The sequence below is a fragment of the Ptiloglossa arizonensis genome, chromosome 9, assembly GCF_051014685.1.
Source record: "Ptiloglossa arizonensis isolate GNS036 chromosome 9, iyPtiAriz1_principal, whole genome shotgun sequence".
NCBI classification, from domain to species: Eukaryota; Metazoa; Arthropoda; class Insecta; order Hymenoptera; family Colletidae; genus Ptiloglossa; species Ptiloglossa arizonensis.
Window position 1 is genome coordinate 8,253,649 of NC_135056.1, and position 13,558 is coordinate 8,267,206.

The 13,558-nt window shown below is 38.1% G+C and overlaps 1 protein-coding gene across 2 annotated transcripts in view; it reads left to right on the plus strand.

Annotated features, from left to right (window-relative positions):
- Positions 1-13,558, plus strand: part of LOC143151271 (uncharacterized) — a 159,997-nt gene that overhangs the window by 78,598 nt on the left and 67,841 nt on the right. For both annotated transcript variants that reach the window (XR_012993278.1, XM_076320246.1), the window contains exon 2: positions 9,603-9,692. The gene's annotated coding sequence lies outside the window, so the exon portion shown is untranslated. The remainder of the gene's footprint in view (positions 1-9,602; positions 9,693-13,558) is intronic.

Genomic DNA, 13,558 nt, shown 5'->3' on the forward strand with positions numbered 1-13,558 from the left:
ATCGAGGTTCTACTGTGTTTCAATTTAATTTTTCCATTTAATCATACTACTGGAAAAGAATACAAGTTCAGCGACATTCTGTTACGCAACCTAACCCTAATTGCACCGATGATCGGCGCATTCTCGTGCCATGTCTGCACACCATGCCTCGCAACGAGTGTATCACCGATAAAGAACACGATTCCATGTGCAAAAATCGATCGAAAAGAACTTACTTGGAATACGCGTATTCAATACACTGAAAACGTTTCCCGATAGTTCTACGAATACACTGTCGTAGATTCACGTGCAAATATCGATCGAAAAGAACTTACTTGGAATACACGTACTCAATACACTGAAAACGTTTTCCAATAATTCTACAAATACACTGTCGTAGATTCACGTGCAAAAATCGATCGAAAAGAACTCACTGGAATACTCGTACTCAATACGCTTAAAATCTTTTTTCAACAGTTCCTCGAATAGAAATACACTGTCATTCACGTAGAAAAATCGATCGAAAAGAACTTACTTGGAATACGCGTATTCAATACACTGAAAACGTTTCCCAATATTTCTACAAATACACTGTCATAGATTCACGTGCAAAAATCGATCGAAAAGAACTCACCTGAAATACCCATACTCAATACGCTTAAAATCTTTTTTCAACAGTTCCTCGAATAGAAATACACTGTCATTCACGTAGAAAAATCGATCGAAAAGAACTTACTTGGAATACGCGTACTCAATACACTGAAAACGTTTCCCAATATTTCTACAAATACACTGTCATAGATTCACGTGCAAAAATCGATCGAAAAGAACTCACTTGAAATACCCGTACTCAATACGCTTAAAATCTTTTTTCAACAGTTCCACGAATAGAAATACACTGTCATTCACGTGTAAAAATCGATCGAAAAGGACTCACTGGGAATACGTGTACTCAATACACTGAAAACGTTTCCCAATATTTCTACAAATACACTGTCATAGATTCACATGCAAATATCGACCGAAAAGGACTCACTCGGAATACGCGTACTCAATACACAGAAAACGTTTTCTAATAATTCTACAAATACACTATCATAGATTCACGTGCAAATACACTGTCATTCACGCAGAAAAATCGATCGAAAAGGACTCACTGGGAATACGTGTACTCAACACACTCAAAACGTTTTTCAATATTTCTGCAAATACACTGTCGTAGATTCACGTGCAAAAATCGATCGAAAAGAACTCACTGAAATACCGGTACTCGATACGCAAAAAATCTTTTCTCGACAGTTCCACGAAGAAAAAAATACACTGTCGTCGATAAACGCGCAATGCATCGCTCGAAAAGATCACACCTTTTCTTCCAAGGCTTCGTTTCCGGAAAAAATCCACCGTGGAAATACACAGGACGCTCGCGAGTTCCTCCACGCGTACTGTCGTAGCTACCATTGTTTCTACCCATCGCGCGTGAACACAACGAACACCTGTAACAAGAGTGCACGGAATCGAATTTCCTTAAAACGTTCGCGGGTGCTGGAAAAATCTGGCCCCCGTATTTTCCATTTATTTTCGCACGATCGGATCGCTCAGCCCCCCTTCGGGATCGCTAAAAGCTACGCGTTGTACGGCACGCTTCGATATTCAATCGAACGAACGCGAGGAAGGAGATGCGTGGTTCACGGTCGAGTAATGAGCCACGGAGTAATTACCACCATAAATAATTAACCAACGTGTAAGGGATTACGATAGAGGAACGCGTAAAGCGCTATCAAGGAGCGGGTATAAATTGAATATTAATACACGCGGCAGGGGGGATGCGCGATAAACGCGACAAAGATACCAATAATCTCGTCCCGATAAATAACGCTGGAAACATAATACACGAAAGATAACTCGTCTAACAGGAATTCGCTTTTTGTCCCCGACGGCTTGAGAATCGCCGATCGCGCTAGGCTACTCGCCATTTTTCCTCCACGCGTCCCAGGCGGTACGGCCTTCGCGTCGTGCCGTATAACCCCTTACCAGAAATAGGTACTTTGGATCTAGATAGATGCAGCGGCCATTTAACACGACCGTGGCTATCCAGCGTGAATCTAAGATAGTTGACGCGGCGCAGTCAGTCAGATACCTGAAATCGCGGATGATTACAACGTATACTCGCGCGAGCCGGCCACTTTTTCGTGGTACCGGCTCGAGATGGTAAAGTGAGAACAGTTACGCGTGAAATTTACGGCTCTATTGACGGTGATAAACGGGATAGTTCAGTCTATTTATAATTTGGAGTTAGCCACGAGAACGCGGTGCAACGACGCAGCCGCGTACCAGCGTTTCGGTGCCGAGTCACGTTTCGTATCCTTCCAGGAGGATTTATGGAATTAACGCGACGACTCGCGCAGGTTAATTATTTTGTCGCGAACCGTGGCTCGTATATTATATTTGATACTTTGTGCCCTGTCCGGGGAACTTTCTCCCTCTCGTAAAAGTCCACGTCGGAAGGGCCGCATAATTAGAGAAGCGGATTAACTTCTAACGATGCCGGCCCGCAGCCACCGCTGGATCGCTCGTATATTTCCCGTAGCCAACTTCTGATTTTTATTGTCCACCGTGGACGTTGCTTTAGTACCGAATAAAGTTGACGCGAGCGGAGAATGTCACGCGAGGGGGGCAGTAAGGGGGGAGGGGGGCCTTACGCGTTAGCGCGATCGAAGATAAGGCACGGGAGCTCGAACCGGAAATTTTATTTCTCTTCCCGAATAGATGGATTTTTACGCGAATAATAAAACCGTGACAAACGACGCGAGTCCGGGATACGAATTTTCTGTTTTACGACCGATTAGTCGCACCGCTAGAACGAGGAGTGTTCCTCGCTTGTTTTTATAAACACCGTTCGACATACTCGGAACGTAACATAAAATCCCGGTGTAGTTTAGCGGATTCTGCGTGTATCTAATTGCTACGATTCCTCCGTATCGCGCCATCTTGGAATTTTTATCTTCGGATGGTACACCGTTATTAACTTCAATTCGGACGATTCTTCCAACCGAACTGAATCAACGCAATTCTGCTACTGAACTTGAATTTTCGTGTTCCAATTGACATTGGAACTGACGATCGATTTTTGTGTATATTAAGGTGTTCTTGTTACGTATCTAGGGAAAATCGATGATCGAGAAAGGAGAGAAACTTATGAAATTGATTGTACGTATAAGATAGAAGAAGTCATAAAATCTTTGGAAAATGTACTGTGGAATTTAGAGTAAATTTCTTTCTAGAAGCTGTTGCACAACCAGTCATTTTGACTTGTTGGTAAATCCAGTGTTAACGAAGGAGTAACTTGTCTTTCATTATTGAATATAAAAAATAAGATTCCAAATTAAATTTAAACTCCATTGAATAATTTCTGGGTGGAGCTTGCAACCGTTTTGAAAAATTAACGCGACGTGAGAAAATAATTGTCGCGATCGGGAGAAATAATTGTCGCGATCACCTTTGTCTACGAAGGTTACGGTGAACAAAGTTCCAGTGAACAAAGTTCCAGTGAACAAAGTTCTAGTGACCAAAGTTCCAATGAACAAAGTTCCAGTGAGCAAAGTTCCAGTGAACAAAGTTCCAGTGCACAAAGTTCCACTGAACAAAGTTCCAGTGAACAAAGTTCCAGTGAACAAAGTTCCAGTGAACAAAGTTCCGGTGAACAAAGTACCAATGAACAAAGTTTCAGTGAACAAAGTTTCAGTGAACAAAGTTCCAGTGAACAAAGTTCCACTGAACAAAGTTCCACTGAACAAAGTTCCACTGAACAAAGTTCCACTGAACAAAGTTCCACTGAACAAAGTTCCACTGAACAAAGTTCCACTGAACAAAGTTCCACTGAACAAAGTTCCACTGAACAAAGTTCCACTGAACAAAGTTCCACTGAACAAAGTTCCACTGAACAAAGTTCCGGTGAACAAAGTTCCGGTGAACAAAGTTCCAATGAACAAAGTTCCAGTGAACAAAGTTCCAGTGAAGAAAATCAAGTATGTCGGTAATGTTACGAAAAAAAGCGAAAGACTGGTGTTCCTCGAGTTACGTTTTCGATAACGATCCGAGAATTCGTGTGATTTTTGAATCGGTGTATCGAGATCGGTGATTCGAGTTACGAATCGAATGGAGTGATCGAGAAAGTGGTTGTTCTCGAAGAATGATCGTCGAGGCGCACGCGTAAGCGGTGTTTGCGAAATATTAACTCGCGCGGAGAACGTTGATGCATGTGCGACTGTCTATTTATCAATGGAAGCACTGTCGACGCGAATCCGGCGGAAGTCACGCACGGGAAAACTGCTTTCATTGGTCGGCGAGCGATCATCTTTCGTGATCACCCAACTCGAATGAGAAATTGAAGGAAGGTTTAATAGCATTCCAACATGTGAACATAAACAGTGAGAAATACGGAGCGCGTAAGAGCGTAAATTATTAAAAATTACACAGATTGCCCAGATTACTTAAAGCGTTCTCTTCCTGGGAAGTAAATTAAAGCAACGAGGCTTAGGAATTACCTTTTAACATCGACGTATCCGTTTTCAGCCTAGCCGCGTTTCTTCTTCCGCCTTCTTGGTAATTCCTTTTTTCCACTTAGAATTCTTTCATTCGTTTGCAAATTGCTCGTCTCCGTGCCGAACGAAATTTGCCAACTCACAGTGCACTCGACTCGCGTCTCGAGGAATGTTTTCATCTATCCGCTTCTGTCGGGTTTTTTAAAACCTACGGGGGTGAAATTCCTGGGGTTTCCGTTTAAAATTCTTGTTTCTCGCGACTTTTATGCTTAATTATCGTTCGCGTAAATTACACGTCATTCTTAACACCGGATGGCTCCGCTAGGTAGCTTAATAACTGCCTTAACAGGTCTTGAACGTAACGTGTACCTTCCTTTTCGTATCGTATTATATTATGTCGTTCTGTCATCCTTCTTCCTTTGTCCCCAGCCTTCCTTTCAATTACCATATGATTTGCGAATATCGTCCGCAGCGATATTTAACGGCTGCTTGAACTTCGCGTTCGTACATTTTGTTAAGTTGCTGTCCCAGAGGCTTATACACCCGAACGTTCAATCTCCCCGTTTAAATCTTCTACGACGTAAATGATATATTATAAACATATCTTTGTTCCTCGATTTTCTCGTACGAAGATGTTTCGAAGATAAAATCTACTCGCGCGGAAGATTGCCCGGACCTGACCCAGGCGTATTATAAAAGTATGTTTATCGCTTGAGTTTCTTGTATCGAGATGTTTCGAAGATTAAATCAATTTATGTGGAAGATTTTCCAGACCTAATTCAGGCCTGAGACACGTAAAAATCTGTTTGTTTCTCGATTAACTTGCCTCGAGATATTTCAAAGATACGCGTAGAAGATTGCACGCACCTAACTCAGGGCTGATCCAGAAGTATTACAAAAATACGTTTATTTTCTTGTTCTTCTTTTATCGAGACATTTCGAAGATAAAATCTACTCGAACGGAAGATATAAGCGCGCAAACAGAAGTACATTGAAAGTGGTGGCTATCATAAATTTTGTCGAAGAAAACGTTTGAAAAAAAAGCCATTCGTAAAGTGTCTCTTATGCGACGATAGGACATATGAACATCTTGAATGAAGCATGTTCTTCGTTACGAAGTGGAGTAAATTGTGCAATCGTGACTAGTGGCTATTAATCCTGTTGTGAAAGACGCAAAGAAGTCATTCATAAAATATCTGTTATGCGATGATAGGATCGTACAAACATCTCGAAGGAAGCGTGTTCTTCGTTAAGAAATTTCAAACATATAACGAGTTACACGTTATTCGAATATTTCTCTCTCTCTTTCTCTCTCTCTCTCTCATACTTTCGTTCGGGTTATTTTTCAACGAATCGATTTGCAGGAAAGTCTACAATTCTGTTTAAAAGTAAAATATAATCGCATTTTGAGGATGTTACAGGCTCGATTTTTTTCTTCGTGAACTTGTCTTGTCCTTAAACGAACATTATATGCAACTCGTCCGAATTGCGTGACTATATGCAAATGTACTCTTCGAAGGACGAACAAACAGGTTGTAACACACCCGCCCTAATCTACGCGTGACTTCACACTTACAAACACTGCGTCACTCATTTCCGTCAACACTGTGTCAATCGTGTTCCACGAGTCCCGTGTCACCTTTACCTTTCCGTCCTCTAGAAAACTTCTTAGATCTGGCCCTTTGTTATTCTCAAAGTACTTGAAAACTGAATATTTCATTGCCTCGATTCTCGACGGAATATCAGTTCATTTGTACAACGACACGCAAACTGTACGAAGGCTAATATGTTCATTTGTATAACGATATGCAAACTGTAGTAGGGCTGGTATGTTCATTTGTATATTGACATTCAAATTCTAGCAGGATTCCTAGTTCATTTGTATATTGACGTTCAAACTCCAGCAGGATTGCCAGTTCATTCGCATATTGACATTACAATTCTAGTACCAGCATCACTTCGTTTGTACCTTTTTCAATCACTGTATCATTGTCATTTCAATTTCGGTTGGTAAAATTCGATATGTATGTCAATTGAAAGGAACGTGGATATTGTCTAAGGCAAAGTTGTCTATCGTACAACTAATATTTTATTTTTTTTAAATTCTTTTTATCATTACATTCCAATAGAGTTACATCTTTAATACACACAAAGACAACTGTCTCTCTATGAGTTACAGTAATATTTTTTTGTTACATAATTAGGTATTGCTTTCGACTATAGCTCCTACAATACATTATTATTCGATTATAGCTCTTACAATACATTGCTATTCGACTATAGCTCTTACAATACATTGCTATTCGATTATAGCTCCTACATTACATTGCTATTCAATTATAGCTCTTACAATACATTGCTATTCGACTATAGCTCTTACAATACATTACTATTCGATTATAGCTCCTACAATACATTTCTATTCGATTATAGCTCCTACATTACATTGCTATTCGATTATAGCTCCTACATTACATTGCTATTCGACTATAGCTCTTACAATACATTACTATTCGATTATAGCTCCTACAATACATTTCTATTCGATTATAGCTCCTACATTACATTGCTATTCGATTATAGCTCCTACATTACATTGCTATTCGACTATAGCTCTTACAATACATTACTATTCGACTATAGCTCTTACAATACATTACTATTCGATTATAGCTCCTACATTACATTGCTATTCGATTATAGCTCCTACATTACATTGCTATTCGACTATAGCTCTTACAATACATTACTATTCGACTATAGCTCTTACAATACATTACTATTCGATTATAGCTCCTACAATACATTACTATTCGACTATAGCTCCTACAATACATTGCTATTCGACTATAGCTCCTACAATATATTTTAAATATCTTCCATAAATCGTAATAATCGATTCCTCTTAAAGATGACCCCGAGTGCAATAAATTGCTCGTATGGTCACCAATAACGAATCGAACCTTTCTCTCCCCTACAATAGCCTCGTGTCTGTATCGAGTGCTTAATTTCGTGCAATCTTATTCGTGACAGGGACCTTCACTTCTGATCCAGGTGCTCGTGGTCCACGTTCGATCCCCACACCGCACGGTTCCAAATCCCATAACACTGTGCAACGTGCCGTCGGAATTCATTCGCGACCCAGGCGACCGTGTTTCTTCTTTTCTGAAAATTCCGTCGCTCGACGTCCACGGAGTCTGGGCCAAGAGACGCCCGAAGAGCGTCCACTATCCCGATGCAGTAGACTGGCGTGCAGAAATAAATCCAGGGCAAAAGAACGAGCTCGAAACCAAAGCGAGATAGAACGGTCCGGTAAGGACGAACGATTAGGATCCCAGCGTGGTGAGGGAAAAAAGAGACGAGGGTGATAAAAAGAGAAATCAAGGGACGAATATGCTTGGAAATTCGTAAGAGATAAAGAAGTGTTTAACGAGAGGAGGAGACGGAGAAACGATCACGGAGAAAGGAGAACGGGAGCGAGTGAAAGAGGAGAGAGACCCATTTCGCATTCTGCAGAGAGCTAGTCAGCGGCTAACTATAAGAGGAGCTAACTATAACCCGGACTCTCTACCCCCGGTTGCTAATTCCAGCGTTGCGCTTGTCGCACTGCCAAACCCCCCCTCTGGTCTCTTCTCCTCTCCCCCCTCTTCTCTCGTTACCCTCTCTGTACACCGTGATCGCGTGAACCTTGCGTTCCTCAATGTGCCTTCGATCGCCCGAAGAACGCGGTGTTATGCTGGCTTCTATGTTCGAAGAAAGAATCAACTTGGGAGACCATTCGTCGCTCGTCCCTAAGGGAACAAGTTTTCGTTCGTCGAACGACGAAGAGTAATGGGAACAAACGTGTCATAAGTAGAAATAATTTGAAGGCTTTGCCCACCTGTTTGTTCTCTTGTAAATATGGGAAGAATTCTGGTAAAGGAGTGGTGGTCGGTTGTATCGAGCAATGAGTTGAGTTAGCTATTCAGATAGAAATACCTTGAAAGTTTTTCCTACCTGTTTGTCCTTTTATAAATGTGAAAGATGATTCTGATAAAGGAGTAGTGTTCGGTTGTGTCGAGCAAAAGTTGAGTTAGCTATTCAGAAAAAAATATTTTGGAAGTTTTCCTGTTTGTTCTTTTATGAGTATGAGAGGTAACTCTGATAAAGGAGTATTGTTCGGTTGTGTCGAGCAATAAGTTGAGTTAGCTATTCAGAAAAAAATACTTTGAAAGTTTCTCCTGTTTGTTCTTTTATGAGTATGAGAGGTAACTCTGATAAAGGAGTATTGTTCGGTTGTGTTGAGCAATGAGTTGAGTTAGCTATTCAGATAGAAATACCTTGAAAGTTTTTCCTCTCTATTTGTTCTTTTGTAAATGTGAAAGATGATTCTGATAAAGGAGTATTGTTGGGTTGTATCGAGCAATAAGTTAGTTACTCAAGTTAGAGACTCAGAAAGAAGCAACTTCTTCCTGTTGTTCTTTCGAGTGTCCAAGATAACTCTGATGAAGGAGTATTGTTCGGTTGTGTCGAGCAATAAGTTATTACTCAAGTTGAAAGAAGCAACTTTTTCCTGTTGTTCTTTTAAGTGTCCGAAATAATTCTGCTAAAGGAGTTACGTATTGTTTGATTTTATCCAGTATAACGAGTTGAGTTAATCATTTATGAACACTTTCAATCACGAGGGTGTATACTCCTCTACGCAAATATAAAAAAATTATTGATATCATTCAGGAAGAGTATGAAAGTCCAAGGCAAGACCAGGTGAAATATTATGACTGGAATGGAAACCTAATCAATCAACTCGTTTTAACCGCGAGCTCGTGAATACAAAACCGACCCTCGCCTTAGAACCTTGAATACTACAGACAGACGATAATTTAAAATTAAAATGTGTTGAATATTAATGAATTGCTAATTTTTTGGGTAAGTGGGAAGGACAATAATCGTACAAGATTTTTTTGTTTTTCGATCGCACGATTTTCAAAAATGATAGGAAAAGGAAATCATTCGCATCGAGAAAATTTATCAAAAATGGCAATGAATTTTACATTTTTTGTTATCCGTTCGAAATTGTAATTGGTTCTTTAAATTTTGTTACAGATACATTATCAGTACAAGTGTTCAAGAATATCAACTAATGATGCTATAACCTGCTGGCTCTTGAATTTTGTTCGAAATAGAAGTCAGATTGTAAGTATTCTACGAACGTACTTAATAATTTCCACTCCTTATTCTATTTTTAAAACTAGAATCACGTATATACTGTAAACGACAAAGAAGAATATTTATTTTCCATGGATAAATTGAAAAGAAGAATGTATTATGGAAAGGATTTTAGTACGGACTGAAAAGATTAAAAATTATTTCATTTAAAAATACCTCGAGAAACATATAATGTTCTAATGTAACTTACTCGGTTTACAATGTATCTATAAAAGTATCGTATTTTGCGAGTGATATCGATTACTATACCTCACCGCCTAGGGGCTGTCGAGGACACGGACTTAAAGAAAGACAGATACAAATTCAATCCATTTCACTTTATACAAATTTCGCGTCAGATTGTATTATACAACCAACGCTTAGAATCGAAGCACATGATTATTTTTTATTTAAAATCGGAAATTACAAATAGAGTGTAGAAGCACTCACCATTCTCCCAATTGAAACGTTATTTCGAGGCCGGTAAATGAATAATCCGCGTCATAGCTCTTTGACGATATACTATGCAACCTTAGATATCGCTTAGGGTATCTTATAAAGACATGGAGTAATCGTCCATGGATCGATTGCAAGTAGATACGTGGTTCTGCAACCCAAACAACTTGCAAATGTATTACAAGGCAATGAACTTAATTTTTTCCGCTCGTGTATCTTAGAAGGACAGGAGTTCGTCTATGGCAATTTTATGATTTCGTATTGAGTTCAGTGTATTTAGCAGTCGTCGCAGTAATGCGATTCTCAAACCAAGGAAAATGTTCAACTTGAGTTTTAACTTGTCAGGTTCAGTGCATATCAGTCAACAGATTCTCCAATTCAAAACAATTGTCAACTTATAAAAATTGTAATAATATAGTTTACTAAAAATCTGTCTGCAGATGTATGCCATGGCATAAAATGAAGTAGTTGTATTAGCATCATTTATTTCGTTTTATATTTTCACAGTAATACAAGTATATAACAACAGCACGAGTATAAGTATTCTCTTTTTTTGCCACTTTATCGACTAACATTTAATCGAAAGCAACTGTTAGAAAAATTAATGTACCGCGTAACGTCAATGTTTTTTTGCACTACATCTTCGAGAGTAGTGTCAATGGCAGTTTGTACTGCGGTTTCACAGAAATCGATTCGGCTGCTTTGAAACCGCATTTGGGGCGATTGTAAGTAAAGCAACACCGAACGCAACACGGACGTAAATACAGTATTCAAGTTAATAAATAAGAAAGAATATTATACTACTTTTGAGAGACAATGAACTTTGTCAAATTATTGGAAACATTTTTTGAAATTATTATGCATAATTCAATGTTCCTTAATGCTATACTACTGAATATTATACTACTTTTGAAAGAGAACATATTATACATAATACAATGTTCCTTAATGCCTTTAAAAACCAAGTAATTAATTCATAATTTAATAATAACGAGAAAGTTTGCGATACGAAGAATCGGCCAATCTAGTACAAAATTAACATTGTTTTTTGTACCAAAAATTCAACTGACTATCGTTAAATCGTGATTACAATAATGAAAAATTTCTTAGTTATTACAATACCAGTATAGTATAGTATTGTCATACGCTATAAGTATTTATATATAGAATTTATTTCACGAAGTGGAACACAACTTCTATTTTTTTTCAAAGAAAATCTCTGCCAGTGTAAACACAGTCGATGAGTAATGCAAAAAAAAAAAGAAAAAGAAAAACATATACAAACACCGGAGAAATCGTATATCTCGCATAATCTGAAAATTCTGTAAATACTCATTCGTTTGTGACTGTCTACTTGGCAGTCATCGTAAAGTGTTAATTTATTCAGTGACCGAGCAACTACGTCCACACACGCGAAAAACGTCAACCGGAAAACATACAAACTACGTGCAAACCTTTGTGCGGCGAGGATTCGTGGTCATATTTTTCGAGTAACCAAATTATGCGATAATTACATAAAACGCAATTATATTTATCAGCTGCGTAAATAGTAAATTTTTAATACACTTAATTGAAACGTTCGCGGACGAAAATAAACGCGGATTCTTAAACAGATGTCGATAAATATTGGAAACGTTCTCGTTCAATCTGGCACGTTTCATTTTAATATTCACTGTGCACGCGACACAGGTTACACAGACAGATCCGTTAATAATTATGAAGCATTACTTGCAAACTGGATTAATATTCATATCAACGGCGGCACGTCTACCACTGTCCATATTAGCGCGCCAATCATTATAATATGATGCGATGTCTGGATCGCAATTGACGTGTTGATGATTATTGAACGATGTTCGATCGTAAATCAAGGCGTTACCAGGACGATCTGTATGCACTCGATGACTATGTTTCCAAATTTACTTACAAATATTTCCTGTTGGAAAGTTTGTCGATCGTGTTTCGTTCAAATGCTGGATAAAGTCGATTAAAATGTCGAGTAACATTAAATGTTGCTCGTTACTTTTCATTTAAATTTCATCGAGTGTTAACATTGTACGAAATAACATGGTTTCCTGGTTTCACGAAAGCGAGATTAAAAGATTTTTCAATATTAGTATAATTGTACGAACCAAATTACTCAAATAACATAGAAACAATTATATTAATAATTACCCGAAACGATTATATTACTAATCGAACAATTTTGATATGTTACGTGAAATTAATAATACCCATGATCATTATCGAGGTGCGGATAATTATTTGATATGAAAACAAATGTAATTAATAATAATTTACTTTACAGTAAAAACGATTGGGTTTGTTTATAAGTAGGGTATAATATTAAACAAATTGAAGGGAGTGACTACTCGGTATTATTAATAGTAGTTTTGAATTACTATTTACAAGTGTAGGTAAATATAAAACATTTAAACGAATTAAGAAAGTGAAACTGCAATTACAAAATTATACAAAATTTATATTCAGCGGAAATATCGATGAACCATCGTTGGAAAAAAGCAAAGTTGGCTTTTCAGCGAAAAATGTTTAAAAACTGCGTTAATTAAAAATTGTGAAACACTCATATACATTTCGAAATGTTCAAGAGCGTTTTAATCTCATGCTCGCGTTTAAAACGTGCTTTTTATGCCAGTGTCTCTACCACGTATACCGGTGTATTCCAAATAAACAATGTAAAACTTTGTTTACACTTCATAATCACCGTGCAATCAAAGTTCAACGCGTAGAAAATGTATGGAAAGCGTGTTCAAAGAAAAGTTCTCAAAGCCTCGAGAGTATCTGGAAATACTCCAGCGAACCGTTTCAATTTCATTTTCACGTTCAGTCTATTTTAATTAAAACACGCTTTTCGTTCGTGCCAGACGCCCTTCTGTAAATATCGCGTTAACATCTAGTCCTTTGCTAAGTACTAGATTTGCGAACAACATTAAACACGCTTGTAATTAAGTAGTGTAGCGTGGTAACTGTTAATACTCGCACGAAAAAAGAATGTGTTCCGTCGATATAACTATCAAAAGAGTGTTTTATCGAATACACACAACGAATCGTATTTTGACACTGTACGTGGGAAATATGATCAACAAACTAAACTGGAACAGAACATATATCGATAACAGTGACTCGATTAATATAAACTATACTTAGAGCAACCAGTGCAATTGACTATTGGTTAAAAGAGTAATGTAATGAAGGATTGTGGCAGGACACGTGAATTCTCATCAACAACAATGGAATTTATCTGGAATTTAATGACTTGCGTCATTAATCTCGAAAGTGTTATCAGTTTATACCAGTTGTGTTCTTTGATATTAACGTCTACGTTTGACAGTAATCATTCTGGGTGAAATGACACATTGAAGTAATTAAAACGATAT